The 15,201-nt window shown below is 45.6% G+C and overlaps 1 pseudogene; it reads right to left on the bottom strand.

Annotated features, from left to right (window-relative positions):
• Positions 1-352: 352 nt before the first annotated feature.
• LOC119339040 overlaps positions 353-15,201 on the bottom strand; it is a 51,371-nt pseudogene continuing 36,522 nt past the window's right edge.

The following is a 15,201-nucleotide window of genomic DNA, read 5'->3' as shown; positions in this document are numbered from 1 at the left end:
GGGGTCGAGAGACCAGACGGTTGCCTGATCCGCCCACAAACCGGCGAACAACATCACGCCAAGGTCACCAACGCCGTCATGAAATGACAGGCTTCTTCCACCTCGATAGACTTGCTCGCACACCAAGATATGCGAGGGGGGCTTCTACTTCTCCCTCGCTCATCACCCCTTTGGCCAAACCATGGATAAACCTTCCTCTACTCTGACCCATGCCATGGACCGAGCTCATTTCCCTCCTCAATGTCATCTCTTCACCCCTTTCCTCGTGTGGCATGTTGCACCGCTAACCCTCACCTTATCTCCCTCCCTTTCCTCCCATATCGAGACATGCATGTATTTCTGCTAGGCCGCTTCACCTCACCGCCGCCTTCATCTCCTTATACAATGTCGTATCCGCCGCCTTCTGCCAGCTGTAGAAGAAGCGTGTTCGATTTTTGAACCTACAAAATATAAAATGCTGAGGTCAATAAGTATGATTTTCTCTTGTCCCTAGTACTATATTTTTATACATGCTTATTGCATAACCAACCTGTGTGTCGTAGTGTACTGTGGACTTGCTGAGCTGCTCAACATTGAGCTTGCCAGTTTGGCAGAGCACGTTCTTCGTCTTAACCTCCATCTGCAGCTCGGCATCGCGGATGGCGACAGCCTTGGTGGCCTCAACCTCGGCGACCTTGTCCTGCTAGTCCCAGCCTTCCCCTTCAATCCTTCATGGCGAGGTCGGTCATTGAGGTGGCGTTGTCGGCCTTCCTAGTGTTTTCAAACACCCACACCTCCGCCTTGACCTTGGCCTTCTCCTTGAGCGCCTCGCCCTGCTGCCGCACAGAGAGCACCTTGTTCTCGGCGTCCACCTTGGCGGTGTTCTGGCACGTGAGGCCATCCCGCTCCACAAACATCCACCTTGGCCCTGCTCATTGCCTCATGTTGTGTCTTCTCGCTGAGGTAGGAGAAGTACTCATGCCCCGGCACGTCCACCAGCTGCTTCACGGTGGCATTGTAGATGAAGAGGCCGAATTGGTCCAGCTCCTTCTGCACGTTGCTGAACACCTCCTGCTTGAACTTTTTGGTGCAGGTGAAGATCTCGTCCATGGTCAGCTGCGCCACCATCATGCGGGTCTCACCCTCGATCAGCCCTTTAGCCCTTCACCATGTCGTGCCCGTGGCTCCTACCGTACGAGTGCAACAGCGCGATCAACTTCACGTGGAGTAGGAGCTTCGCTTCGACGGTGTGCAGGGCTAGACGTACCGCTCATAGCTCAATCGGTGTTTGCCACGCTCGGTCCTGGCTTGTTAGAGAAAATGGATGATCTGGTCTGCTAAAATCGGCCTGGAAAATTGTCGGTCTGATTCAGTCTAGTGTTCAACCGGTCCGACCAAGAGGACTGAGAAAAAATGTCACTGTCGCCGCCATTCGTTCTTAGCGTGCCGACCGGCGGCCCCCGGGTAAACTACCACATCCCGAAGCTTCCCCTCTCCTTCTTTTCTCTCCTCCTCATCCACCATAGCCTCTCGCCGCCCCTGTCGTGCATGCACCACTGACGATCTCAAGTCCTCAACTTGGCGCTGGTAGCGTTCTAGCTACGGGTTCCGCTACCATGGCAGCGACCGTTTTAGCACAGCACACATGCAGGCCATCAACTGGGGAAACGATCGATTGGGTGTGAACTTTGGATCATGCGAGAATCGCTCAGCCGTGATTTCCGTGTGAGATTTAATAGCCTCTGCCTATAATCACGCACCATGATCCTACGCTGCCGTTTTCTTTGTTGAAGCATATGTTCAGGTCCACCTACCGCCACATGATTCTCTCTCTCCCATTGCTCTCTCTATAACAACCTTTCCTTATCGTCTGCGTCTTTATCGCGAGTAAAGGATTAGCAAGGTCAGCTCAGGACTTAGTTGGGTTACTGGCCGCTCCTGCCTGTGTATATCTTGTATAAATGTATACCTCTATAACTGAATATGACTGCTTTCAGTCGTGTTGGTGCGTTCACTTTCTGCACTTCTATTCAATCGAACAGGAAACAGGAAGTACAAGAGAAACATGGCTTGATCCAAAAATCACAGCACCATTTGACAACAAACCGAACGTCATGTTTTTTTTCATGGTTAATCCGCTAATTATGGCAAGGCCCGAACGTAAAAAAACATGGGCTCATGAAAAAAACTGCTACGGAAGGTTCATGGCTAACAGCCGCGCACTTTCCACGGCACATCACCGACCTCATCGCTGGCGCTCCCGCATGTCCACTACCTCGCCACAGCACCCGCACACGTAGCCCACCTCGCCGCTGCCCCAGCACGTTGACGCCGGTGGTGGTTGGCCGGTCCAAATGGTGGCTTGATGAGGGACCGAACCAACCCGGACCGTGTCACCTTGGTAGCGTCGCCGAGTTCCAGGGTCGTCACACGGGGACTGATGCTGAAGACAACGGGCAGCACGAAGGGCATCTTCTTGGAGCTCTACCAATACCCACGCCTTCTTCACCAGCATTAAGTCCTCGATGCCCCAGCCGGTGATGGCCAGGTACTACGACGCGTACGCGGCGATGAAGCTCGCCGTTGACTGTTTTGCCCGGCTGTACCGTTAGGTTTTCTTTCCTTCTTACCTACATAGGACATAGGAGTGTTGACCGATCAAAGGAAATAAATAGAACCTGTTAGTACATATAGCAAAAATGCCCATGCAATGCAACGGACCTATCAAACTTGTTTTACGTGATCTCTGTTGTATGTTCTTTCTCTATTCCAAAATTCCACTCACGCGAGTAAGAAGTATTTCACTGTCTTATGCAAGTAGTTCAGTGCATACATATGCTACTCGTTCGTAATTGCAACCTCAACAGAGTAATAAAAATCGGTTCGGTGCATGGATGGATTGGTGGGAACACACTGTCTAATGAAAAGGATAAGAATCACATTGGCATGCATAGCTGATTTGAAATTTTAAAAATATAGCATCTACATCTGCGCATCATGAGGAACAATTCCAGAGAAAAAGATTTGATCCAGTCAAGTGTATCTTTGGATATTTCATTATCCACTTAGGCCATATTAGTATTACTTCCCACGTGGTGCACATCATCCTGATGCATGGGTGTGCCTCGGCCCTTACATTGCAAATGTTATTATTGCAAGAAGAGCACACATTCATAAGCTAATGGTTTCACAATGCGTTCTTGCTGATAGTAATTGAACCAAATGAAACGATGGACAAGCAGATTGATTAAGGAACTCTAGGTAATACTTCATGCCGTAAGCATTGGCTCAAAAAGTTAATTTGTAAGTAACAAAAAAAAGGCCTAGAAGAATAGTTCTACCTAAATAAAGTTTACTGCTGCACATGAGCAGATCCACACGAAGCAGAGGGGAGGTGGAGCAGGCCGGTAACCAGGGGACGAAGCAGAGTGGGAGAAGATTTACACCGCCGTCTCCACTGGATATGGTGTCTCCGCCGCATCTGTGGAGGCGCCGCGGCTCCGCCTCGGATGGTGCTCGTTGCTATGGTGAAGAGGAGGGGCGACGCATGGGCGAAGAGGCAGGCGGTACTCGTGGCCAAAATAGTGGGTCGCTCGAGCTGCGGGAGGGAGGAGGGGATCGCCGGGAGGCGGCGAGATCGGTGGGCGGCGACGGCGGCATCCAGGTAGGGAAGTCGAGGTGGCGTCCAGGTAGGAAAGTCGAGGTAGGGCGCTGTGTTTTTTTAGGGGAATTGCTTGTGAAAATAACGTGCCACGACGATGTAGCGAGCGGATCCCCTTAAAAAAGACGTAGCGAGTGGATTCCCTTAAAACTGGTAGGAATGGACACGATTGATGATGTTGATAAATAGTGATGAATGTTGGCCTAATTTACTATCATCATGCATGGAAACGAATCATCAAAAAAAAAGAATACTTCCTATTACTACGCTCATAGGAAGCTTCCTAATCTCTGCTACCAAACAATTTCTGCCCAAACAAGGAAGGAAAGTTATGGACCTGATTCGGAAGGAAACAAACGTTATGAAGATTAATTAATTTAGATTTGATCTTTAGAGATTGATTGTGATTGATTCTTTTACATAAAGACATTACTAAATAATTTGTGTTAGTATGGAAAGTTCTGCCCCGTTCAATTTTTTCGGTGTGTGAGAGGGTGAAGCGAAAATAAACCGATGAAGTGGGGAGGGGAGATGAAAAAAATCTATGAAAAAACCAGCGAAGGTGGGAGGAGGTACCAAAAAAACCATGATAGGTGAGACGAAAAAAAACTGGAAGCGAGACTACCAACTGCTCCATTAGAAGTAGAGATATCCGAGTTCAACACCTCGACTTTGTCGGCCTACAAGAAACGATATGTTCGTCCTTTCCTCAGGTTGAGCTGGATTCATTGGGCGGATCCACGACGTTCCATTGGGAATGGGTTTCGGTCACCGGCAGGTCGGGAGGGATCCTCTTCGGGGTGAACAAGGAGATATTCGTCTTTAGGGGGTATTCTTTCTTGGAGTCGAGATGATTCGACGCAACAATAATTTCAAATGAGAACTACTAGTGGTGTATGGACCGGCTGGTCACTCTAGGTCACCGGATTTCTTAAGGGAAATTTTTGCCAAAGTCTCGAACTCCCTAAACCTCGTTGTCATCGGTGGGGATTTTAACTTGTTACAGATGGTAGAAGACAAGAGCAACCGGATAATAAATTATCAAGGCCTAGTTGATAGGTTTAATGAGTGGGTGGCGGATCTAGCGCTTACTAAACTTTAACATGTGGGTGCTCGCTTCACATGGACCAATAACTAGGAAACCCTTATTAGGTGCGTGTTAGACAAGGTCTTCGTGTCGACTGAGTGGGAGACAAAACTCCCAACGTGTTCACTCACGGCGGAGACGCGTCTGGGTCAGATCATTGCCCCCTTATCTTACTTTCTGGGGAGTCATATTGCCGTATACCGAAACGCTTCTTCTTTGAGAAGCAATGGATCTTACATGTTGGTTTTGTTGAAAGGGTGACCACTATCTGGGGCGAGGCGCGGGCGCATCGACCTCACCGGTGCGGACCATTATGTGATGCCCTAGATGAATGGCAACATTGTATCCGTCGTCTGCGGCATCACCTTAGAGGATGGGGGCAAATGCGGGAAGCCAGATGCGGATATCTAAGGATGCATTACTGGCTAAAGTAAAAATTCTTGACACAAGGGTGGATAGTTGTGCCCTATCACATGATGAGTGGGCTAGGAGGTATGCGTTGGCGGATGAAATGATTTTATTTTGACATGTGAGAAGATGTATTGGAAGTAGCGAGGGCAAAAATGATGGGTTCTTAAGGGGGGCGTAAGCACGGAATTTTTTTCATGCCATAGCTAATGGGAGCCGGTGGCGTTGCACAACTAGGGTTGTGAGAGAGGGGGACAATATATTCTCCGGAGTAGGGGACCCACAGACACATATTGATGGTTTCTACAGACAGTTGCTGGGGTTTACCTCAGGGAGGGCGGGCTGCATCCTTAGGGCCCAACATGTGTGAGGAGGCGATGAAAGTGTCCATGCTGGACAATCAGGAGCTAGTCTGCACCTTCTTATCTCCCGAGATAACAAATAACCTAAAAGCAATGAGGCTAACACAAGGTGGGGACCAGACGGGTTCCCAGTTGCCTTCTATAAAGTTTCTGGAATATCTTGGGGCATCAATATTCTAATTTGGCCCACGAATTTACGTTGGGCAAGATTGATGTTAAGCACCTAAATTATGTGGTTTTGATAGATGGATTTATCCTTGGGGCACTCCTTTATCCTCCATCAAAATGTGCAAGGAATTGACCAAAGGGGGCCTAGCTCCTCCCATTTTCAAGAAGATTCAGAAAAGTGCTGCTATGCTAAGATATAAAATTTTCTTTTGGCTACTGATGCATGACAGAGTCAATACAAGGAATCTGCTACATAGGAAGTCTTTTCACTTTCCGTATTATAACTGTATGCTAAGCCAGAGCCATACTGTGGAGACAGCTATGCACCTCTCCTGGGATTGTGATTTTGCTATAAATTGTTGGAACTCTATTCTACGCTAGAGAAACAGAGGTATCTCAGTCTATGATGAGATCTTACTCACACTTCAAGAACTGCGTGCACCTATTGCCATGGAGATTAGTATTGTTGGATGCTGGAACATCTGGATCCAAAGAAATGGAGTAATTTTCAAGGCTGCTAGAACATCTGTTTCTTCTTGGAGGGCCTCTTTTAGGTTAGACATGCTCCTGATCAGACACAGAATCAAAGCCAAATTTGAAGACCGGTTTTCAAGTTGGATTGACCAGTTTTTAGTTTAATTCCCATGTTACCACAAGGTTTCACAAAAACTGGAGTAGGCTGAGCTCTTTGATATAGCTTTCTGTTTTATTTGTACTATGTAAATATTTTATTTTAATATATTTGCCGTAAAACGATTGTTCCACGGGTTTTCGGTTAAAAAATGAGGTTTTGGCATTACTTCTGAAGGTCCAGGGTGCGGACAACATTAGACAATACAGCTCGATCACTCTCATAAATGCGAGCTTTAGGCTTTTGGCGAAGGGTTTTGTGACTCTCTTGTCTCAAGTATTATCAAAATAATTGATCAAAATCAAACGACCTTTATCCGTGGGAGAAGTACCTTGGATGGCATTGTTGTTCTCCATGAGGTGCTGCATGAAATCAAGACAACACGTGAAGATGTGTTTATTCTTAAGATTGATTTCGAGAAAGAGTATGATAGGGTGCGATGAGGAGTTTTTAGAAGTGCTAACGCTAGAGGGTTTTGACCCATTATGGTAAGTTGGATGTGACAATTGGTCTAGGGTGGTCAAATGGCGGTAAGCATCAATGGGGAGGTCAGACCATATTTTAGCAATAAAACAGGGTTAGGTAAGGAGATCCGATCTCACTCCTGCTTTATATTCTTGCGGGCGCCCTAGTTGTCATACTGGACCATGCCAAGGTGGCAGGTCACATTTCTGGGGTGGCATGACACATTATTCCGAGAGGACTATCCCACCTTAAATATGTCGATGACAGGCTCATTTTCATCAAAAATTCAGAGCAAGAGATAGTGAATTTTAAATTCCTCCTAATGTGTTTTGAAGAGATGTCGAGGCTTAAAATCAACTTTGAAAAAAGTGAGGCCATAGTCATGGGTCGTGACCTGGAATCTCAACTGGGGGCTAATTGGGGTCCATCCATATGATGTATCTGGGAATGCCCATATCCTCGAGGGACTTAACTATGGGGGATTTTCAAAAGGTGGTGGATAAAACAACTGCGAGGGTGGAACCATGGCAGGGTAAATTACTAGCGTCAGGTGGATGGCTAGTACTTACCAATGACTTCCTAACTAATATTCCTATGTTTGTCATGGGGTTTTATTTACTTCTTGATGGCACTCATGACAAATTAAATAAGTTGCGATCTCGTTTCTTCTGGGCGAAGGAAAATGGGAAATAGAAATATCACATGGTGAGCTAGGAGAACATATGTGAGCCTAAGGAAGTGGGCATACACATTGTATATTTGTTGTGTATATTTTTTATACATACATTTACTTTATACACATTTGACATATTTTAAAATGTTGTATGTAAAGTGTTCTTGTAATATATATATTTAGAATATTTGGAGGTGTAAAAAAATAAAAAATAATTCAAAAAAGAAAACAGAAAATGTAAACAAAAAAATAGGAAAAAGGAGGCAGTGGCATGTTGCTTGTGGCCTGTCGCGCGCTGCCCAACACGTTACTTTAGCCCCGTAAACAAAACCGGTTACGATAGATGCTTTGTTGTTTTGAAGATCTTTGTTTGGAGACTTGCCGAGCAATCCCTTCCAACAGAAGACCTTCTAAACCACCGTAACATGTCACCACGGTCCACGGTGCAGCTGCAAGTTATGTGAAAGTGATGATTCTTGAGACATTCTTAACTGGAATGCAATGTTGCATGCTGTGTGTGGGCACATGAAGATGAGGATCTGGTAGATAACATTATGAGGAACGAGGAACCGGATGCTAGAAGATGGATTTTCAGCCTTATCTGGTCTTTATAGCATGCAGATTCCGTTAGAGTGCTTGTAACTCTGTGTTATATGGGACGCAAAGAGGAAAGTTGCCCAGAAACAAATATTTCAAAGCCCTCAATCAACTCATGAGTTCATCTCGAGGTATATAAGAGAGATAGAAATTTGCAAACCAGCTACAACCACTAGTAGAAAAAGGGTCTAATGTGCAGCTCATTAGTCCCGGTTTGTATTTGAGCCGGCGCTAATGTGATCATTCGTGCCGGTTTCAATGGCTAGGCGGACCGCTCTCAGTAGTACCAGTTCGCACCGGTTCGTGCCACGAACCGGTACTAAAGAGAGTGGTGGCAGGATGCTGTCAGACTAGGGCCCCTCCAGCACTTTTAGTACCGGTTCGTGCCACGAACCGGTACTACAGGTCATCCTACATATAAACCCTTCGTCCAGCTTGCTCTGTTCTTCCCCTTTCCCCTCTCCTCTCCGTTCTTCCCCTCTTCCCCTCGAGCTCATCACACATTTTGCCTAAATTTTGTCAAGATTTGAAGGCCCCATCCATTCAAGAGATCACAAAGGTTAGCAACTTTGTCCTTTCATCTCTCATCGCTAGATTAGCTTTTGCAATGCTTTATATAGTGATTAATTTGTGGGTTTTAGTAATTTGGGAGGAATTATATGTGGTAGTTTATTTGATTTATATGCAATTTGAGCTTAAAATAACTCTTAGTTTGCATATGTAGGTGTGGTTTACTTAGTGCCTTCCCGTCTCCGTCGTAACCACCGTCGATCGTCCGCACCGACCCGTCGCCGGCACCACCTTGTGGTGAGCCTCTTGTTCTTATCGTTTTTATATAAAAAAACATGTTTGTGTGATTTAGATATATAGTTACTTGTATAATTATCTTACCCGTACGTTGTTTGTTATACATAGTGCCATGGTTTTGATATCCGTCCCCGTCGGCCCTCGTCCCTGCTATGATTCGGATGTGGTATATTCTCTTTTAAAACTATTTGTTGCATTTCATGTTTATGACAAATTATGCCCATCAAGTTGACATAGATACTCTTATCTAGAAGGTATGTGAACCGAAAATTCCAACCGACCCTATTGTCGAGAGGTTAAATTTAGTTGAAAGAGAAAACGAGTATTTGAAAGAAAAATTGAAAAGAATTGAGGGGGAGAAGATGGAATTGGAGTTGCATGTTGCCGATGTCGTCGATGATCGCAAGATCAAGATGGAGAAATGCAGTTGAAGATTAGAAAATATGCCATTGATAGTGAGGCTTGGTATCATTATGCTGTTGGATCAATTGTTACCTTAGTTGTGATCTAGATCGCATTTGTTGTTGCATTTAAATGCTTTAGCTAGAGAGTTATTTGTATGTTGCATTTAAGTGTTGTATGAACTTTATGTATGAACTTGTATTAATTTGGTCTATTCGGTGGTGTGTAATGAAGATGAGCCGGCAATGGATGTACGATGACCGATGCTCTCCCCAGTTTGTTGATGGCGTGCATACTTTTCTAATTGCGGCACAGGCAAACAAGCGGCCGGATGGTTTTATGCCTTGTCCATGTGCTGGCTGTAAGAATGATCACAATTACTCTAACTCAAGAACCATTCACGTCCACCTATTTGAGTCCGGTTTCATGCCCCACTATAATGTTTGGACCAAGCACGGAGAAAGACGGATTATGATGGAAGACAATGAAGAAGAAGAGAACGACGATAGCTATCCAGGCCATGGGTTCCCTAAATACGATGATACAACAATGGGGGAAGAAGCTGAGACGGCAATGCGAGAAGAAGCTGAGCCGACAATGCGGGAAGAAGCTGAAGAAGAGGCATCAGATGAGCCCGCTGATGATCTAGGTCGGGCCATTGCCAATACAAAGAGAAACTGCGCAGGTGAAAAGGAGAAGAAGAAGTTGCAGTGCATGTTAGAGGATCACAAGAAATTGTTGTACCCGAATTGCGAACTGACAAGAAAAAGTTGGGCACCACACTGGAATTGCTGCAATGGAAGGCAGAGAATGGTGTATCTGACAAGGGATTTGGAAAGTTGCTGGTAACGATAAAGAATATGCTTCCAAAGGACAACGAATTGCCCGAGAGTACGTACGAAGCAAAGAAGACTGTCTGCACTCTAGGGCTAGAGGTGCAGAAGATACATGCATGCCCTAATGACTGCATCCTCTACCGCGGTGAGTACGAGGATTTGAACGCGTGCCTGGTATGCGGTGCATTACGCTATAAGATCAGCTGCGATGACCCTGGTGATGTCGAGGGCGAGCGCCCCAGGAAGAAGATTACTGCCAATGTGATGTGGTATGCTCCTATAATACCACAAATGAAATGTTTGTTCCAAAATAAATAGCATGCCAAGGAGATGCGATGGCACGTAGAAGACCGTAAGAAAGATGGAAAGTTGAGAGTACCCGATGACGGGTCACAGTGGAGAAAAATCGAGAGAAAGTACAGGGAGGAGTTTGCAGGTGACCCAAGGAACATATGGTTTGGTCTAAGTGCAGATGGCATTAATCCTTTTGGGGAGCAGAGCAGCAACCATAGCACCTGGCCTGTGACTCTATGTTTGTATAACCTTCCTCCTTGGTTGTGCATGAAGCGGAAGTTCATTATGTTGCTAGTGCTCATCCATGGCCCTAAGCAACCCGACAACAACATTGATGTGCACCTAAGGCCATTAGTTGAAGAACTATTACAGCTGTGGAATGGAAAAGGTGTACGTGCGTGGGATGAGCACAAACAAGAAGAATTTGACCTAAAGGCATTGTTGTTCGTGACCATCAATGATTGTCCTGCTCTCAGTAACCTTTTAGCACAGACAAACAAGGGATACCGCGGATCCACACACTGTTTGGATGATACCGACAGTATATATTTGGATAGTTGTAGGAAGAATGTGTACCTGGGACATCGTCGATTTCTTTCGAGCAGGCATCCCGTAAGAAAGAAAGGCAAGCATTTCAAAGGTGAGGAGGATCACCAGACGGAGCCTCGCCACCGTACTGGTGCTGATGTACATGATATGGTCAAGGATTTGAAGGTAATCTTTGGAAAGGGTCCTGGCGGACAGCCTGTTCCAAAGGACGCTTACGGACGCGCACCCATGTGGAAGAAGAAATCTATATTTTGGGACCTGTCCTATTGGAAAGACCTAGAGGTCCGATCTGCAATCGATGTGATGCACGTGACGAAGAATCTTTGCATGATCCTGCTTGGCTTCTTGGGCGTGTATGGGAAGACAAAAGATACACCGGAGGCACGGGAGGACCAGCAAAGTATGCACGGAAAAGATAGCATACATCAGGGTCATGCCAGCTACGCTCTTACCAAAGAAGAGAAGGAAATCTTATTTGAATGTCTGCTCAGTATGAAGGTATCGTCTGGCTTCTCGTCGAATATAAAGGGAATAATAAATATGGCAAATAAAAAGTTCCAGAACCTAAAGTCTCATGACTGCCACATGATTATGACGCAACTGCTTCCAGTTGCATTGAGGGGGCTTCTACCGAAAAACGTTTGATTAGACATTGTGAAGCTATGTGCATTCCTCAATGCAATCTCTCAGAAGGTAATCGATCCAGAAATCATACCAAGGTTACAGAATGATTCGGTGCAATGTCTTGTCAGTTTCGAGTTGGTGTTCCCACCATCCTTGTTCAACATCATGACGCACGTCCTAGTTCACCTATGCGAAGAGATTAACGTTTTGGGTCCTGTATTTCTACACAATATGTTCCCCTTTGAGAGGTTCATGGGAGTCTTGAACAAATATGTTCATAACCGTGCTAGGCCAGAAGGAAGCATCTCGAAGGGCCATGAAAATGAGGAGGTCATTGAGTTTTGTATTGACTTTATTCCTGACCTTAAGCCGATTGGTGTTCCTGAATCGCGGCATAAGGGCAGACTGGATGGAAAAGACACGCTAGGAGGGGATCAAATAATATGTATGGACGGGCATTCTCTCACTGAAGCACACTACACATTTCTACAGAATTCCGCCTTGGTGGCTCCATATATGGAGGAACACAAGAATTTTCTACGCTCCAAACACCCGGAGCAGTCTGATGACTGGATTACACGTGAATAAATGGGGACTTTCGCCGGTTGGTTGCAGACATGTGCCATGCATGACGATGAAGTTGAAGATGACATGTACTTGTTGTCCTAGTTACCATCTTCGAATATAATGACTTTCAAAGGGTATGAGATAAATGGGAATACATTTTACACGATCGCCCAAGATAAGAAGAGCACCAACCAAAACAGTGGTGTCCGCTTTGATGCAACAACCAAGGCGGGAAAGGAAACATATTATGGTTACATAGAGGACATATGGGAACTTGACTATGGACGTGGTTTGAAGGTCCCTTTGTTTCGGTGCAAATGGGTCAATATGAAACGAGGCGGGGTAATGGAAGACCCGCAGTACGGAATGACAACAGTGGATCTCAACAATCTTGCGTATGTAGATGAACCATTCGTCCTAGCCAATGATGTGGCGCAGGTTTTCTATGTAAAAGACATGTCTACCAGGCCGAGAAAAGGAAAAGATAAGGAAGCGAGTGCATCATACGATGAGCCAAAATGCCACATGGTTCTTTCAGGGAAAAGAAACATCATGGGAGTGGATGACAAGACAGACATGTCAGAAGATTATGAAAAGTTTGATGAAATTGCTCCATTCACAGTGAATATTGATCCGAGCATCCAGTTAAATGATGAAGATTGTCCATGGTTACGGCGCAAAGGGACACACGCGAAGAAAAAGTTTCACACCCAAAGATCCCACTCTGGGATGTGATAGGCTTCACCGTCATGACTTTCTTCTCTAGTGACTTTCCGGACTTATATATCTGGAAAGTGTCGCTTCGAACAAACTGGAGGGAATCTTTGTAATAGTTAGGGTACTTATGTGTTTTGGCATTTGAAACGCGAAGAAAAATTTTATGTGCAAACAAATTCTTTCATGCATTTACGGCAAAAACTAGATGCACTTCGTCTACAAATTAGTTCATCAAATAATTCAAATTTAAACTATTCAAATTTGAAAACTACTAGCACTAAAGTTTGTAATTTTTTGTACCTAAAGAAAAAATATTCAAAAATAAAGAAATGAAAATAAATAAAGTAGAAAATAAAAAACTAATTATTTTTGGAGACAAAAACTAAATAAAAAAAGCCCACCTACTTGGCCACATCGGCCTACATACGACTAGAAACCCAACCTATTGTTGGGCCAGGATGCAGGCCCGCAAGGCCCAATAGACCCACAAGGCAGAGCGGCAGAGTTAGGCCCAAAAGCCTACTATAGAAAGGAGTTCAACAGAGCTACCACGCCGGGGCTTTTAAATAGGTGCGGGCGCCCCTCGGCTAGCGAGGTGGGACTAAACTTGCCCGCACCGCACCTGCGCCAGCGCACACCTTTAGTACCTGGTTGTGGCACCAACCGGTACTAAGGGGGGGGGGGTCTTTCGTACCGGTCGTAGCCACCACCCGGTACTAAAGGGGGTGCACTTCCCGCCACTTCTCCTGGCCAAAACAGCCCTTTAGTACCGGTTGGTGGCTCCAACCGGTACTAAAGGGGGGGTTCTATATAAGAAAACAGTTTAAAAAAAATTAGTTTGTCATCTCTCCCTCTGCTTCTTCTCCCCTGCCCCGTCGCCGCCCCCGTCGCCGTTCCCGTCGCCGTCCCCGTCGCCGCCCGTCACCGGCCCGTCCCCGTCGCCGTCCCCTCTGCCTCGCCGTCCCCTCGCCTCGCCGTCACCGTCGCCATCGCCGTCACCTCGACATAGCCCGCACTGTGAGCCCCTCTCCCCGGCCCCTCTCTTCCCTCCAATCGAAGCCGCCGTGCCGCCGGCGTCGTAGGTGCACACGCGCACACGCTCGCACACACACACACACGCGCGCGTGCACGCACACACACATGATTCTGTTTTTAGTTTTTAGTTTTTAGTTTTTAGTTTTTTCTGTTTTTTCTGTTTTTTATACAAATGTTTTAGATGAATTAATTAATTAGATTAGATTAATGTCAAATATTATATAGAAATGTTAGAAATGTTATAGAAATTTTAGAAATTTTAGAAATGTTAGTTTTAGCTAGATGAATTAGATTAATTTCAAATTGTTATAGAAATGTTAGAAATGTTAGTTTTTAGTTTCTTATAATTTTATTTATGGGAATTTAGAATTTGCATATAAGAAATCACAATCCAATCATTTAAAAATGTTACTTTTGCTACGTATAGTATTTGTTCTCGACGATGCCCGACCCACATCCTTGCCGTCGACCCGTTCGCGACGACGTCCTGCTTCAGAGGACCCATGTCCGGGACTGGGCTCTGCCGGGCTGGCACTGGGAGGTGCTACCTTTAGGGGCTCACCGCTTGGTGAGTAACCCGAGTCCCATCGTCAACCCTGAGCTCCTTTGGTGGCGTTCCCGTGGGACACTTTCGGTGCGGAGGGAGCCGGCCCCGTCAGAGGAGGTGCGTCGCCGTGTCAAGGAGGAGGACGAGCACGTCCGTTGCTACATGGCTGCTATGGACGTCAGGTTTTCCAATACCTGGCAGGGTCTTTAGGGAGATGACCGGAGCTATGATCCAGTGATGGTTCCTTCTCTTTGGGTGTCCACCGCCCGCGCCTCAGGAACCGCGAGTGGCCTAGATTATTCTATAGTATTCGATCTTTATTAGCTAGCTAGCTAGTGTATTTGATATATAATATTCGAGATGATGTATTCGAGATTATATATTATTCGAGACGATGCATATTATGTACTATGATTCAGGATTTCCTTATTGATTGCGTGCATGCATTGTAATTTGAATACTAAACTGTTTTGTATTTCTTCTGGAATAGTTAAATAAAAGCTATGGCGGACAATACTGGCAGAGAGGAAGAAGAGGCCCTGTTCGAGATCATATGCTCCCCTCGCGCGCCAAATGATCGAAATGAAGAAGATGATGGATCCCAATATCTGAACAATACCAGGGAGGGTGATGATATGATATTCGATCGCGACGACCGAATTGATGAAGTCATGGACGACGACTATGATTATGATGGCGAAGAAAATGTTGATCTTGAAATAACAGAGACCGACGAGGTATATTTATATAAGTAGGCATCTGGTGGTCATCACATGTTTTAAATGATTTGAA

The sequence above is a fragment of the Triticum dicoccoides genome, chromosome 7B (assembly GCF_002162155.2).
Source record: "Triticum dicoccoides isolate Atlit2015 ecotype Zavitan chromosome 7B, WEW_v2.0, whole genome shotgun sequence".
Lineage (NCBI taxonomy): Eukaryota > Viridiplantae > Streptophyta > Magnoliopsida > Poales > Poaceae > Triticum > Triticum dicoccoides.
This window is presented reverse-complemented; position numbering and strand designations above follow the sequence as displayed.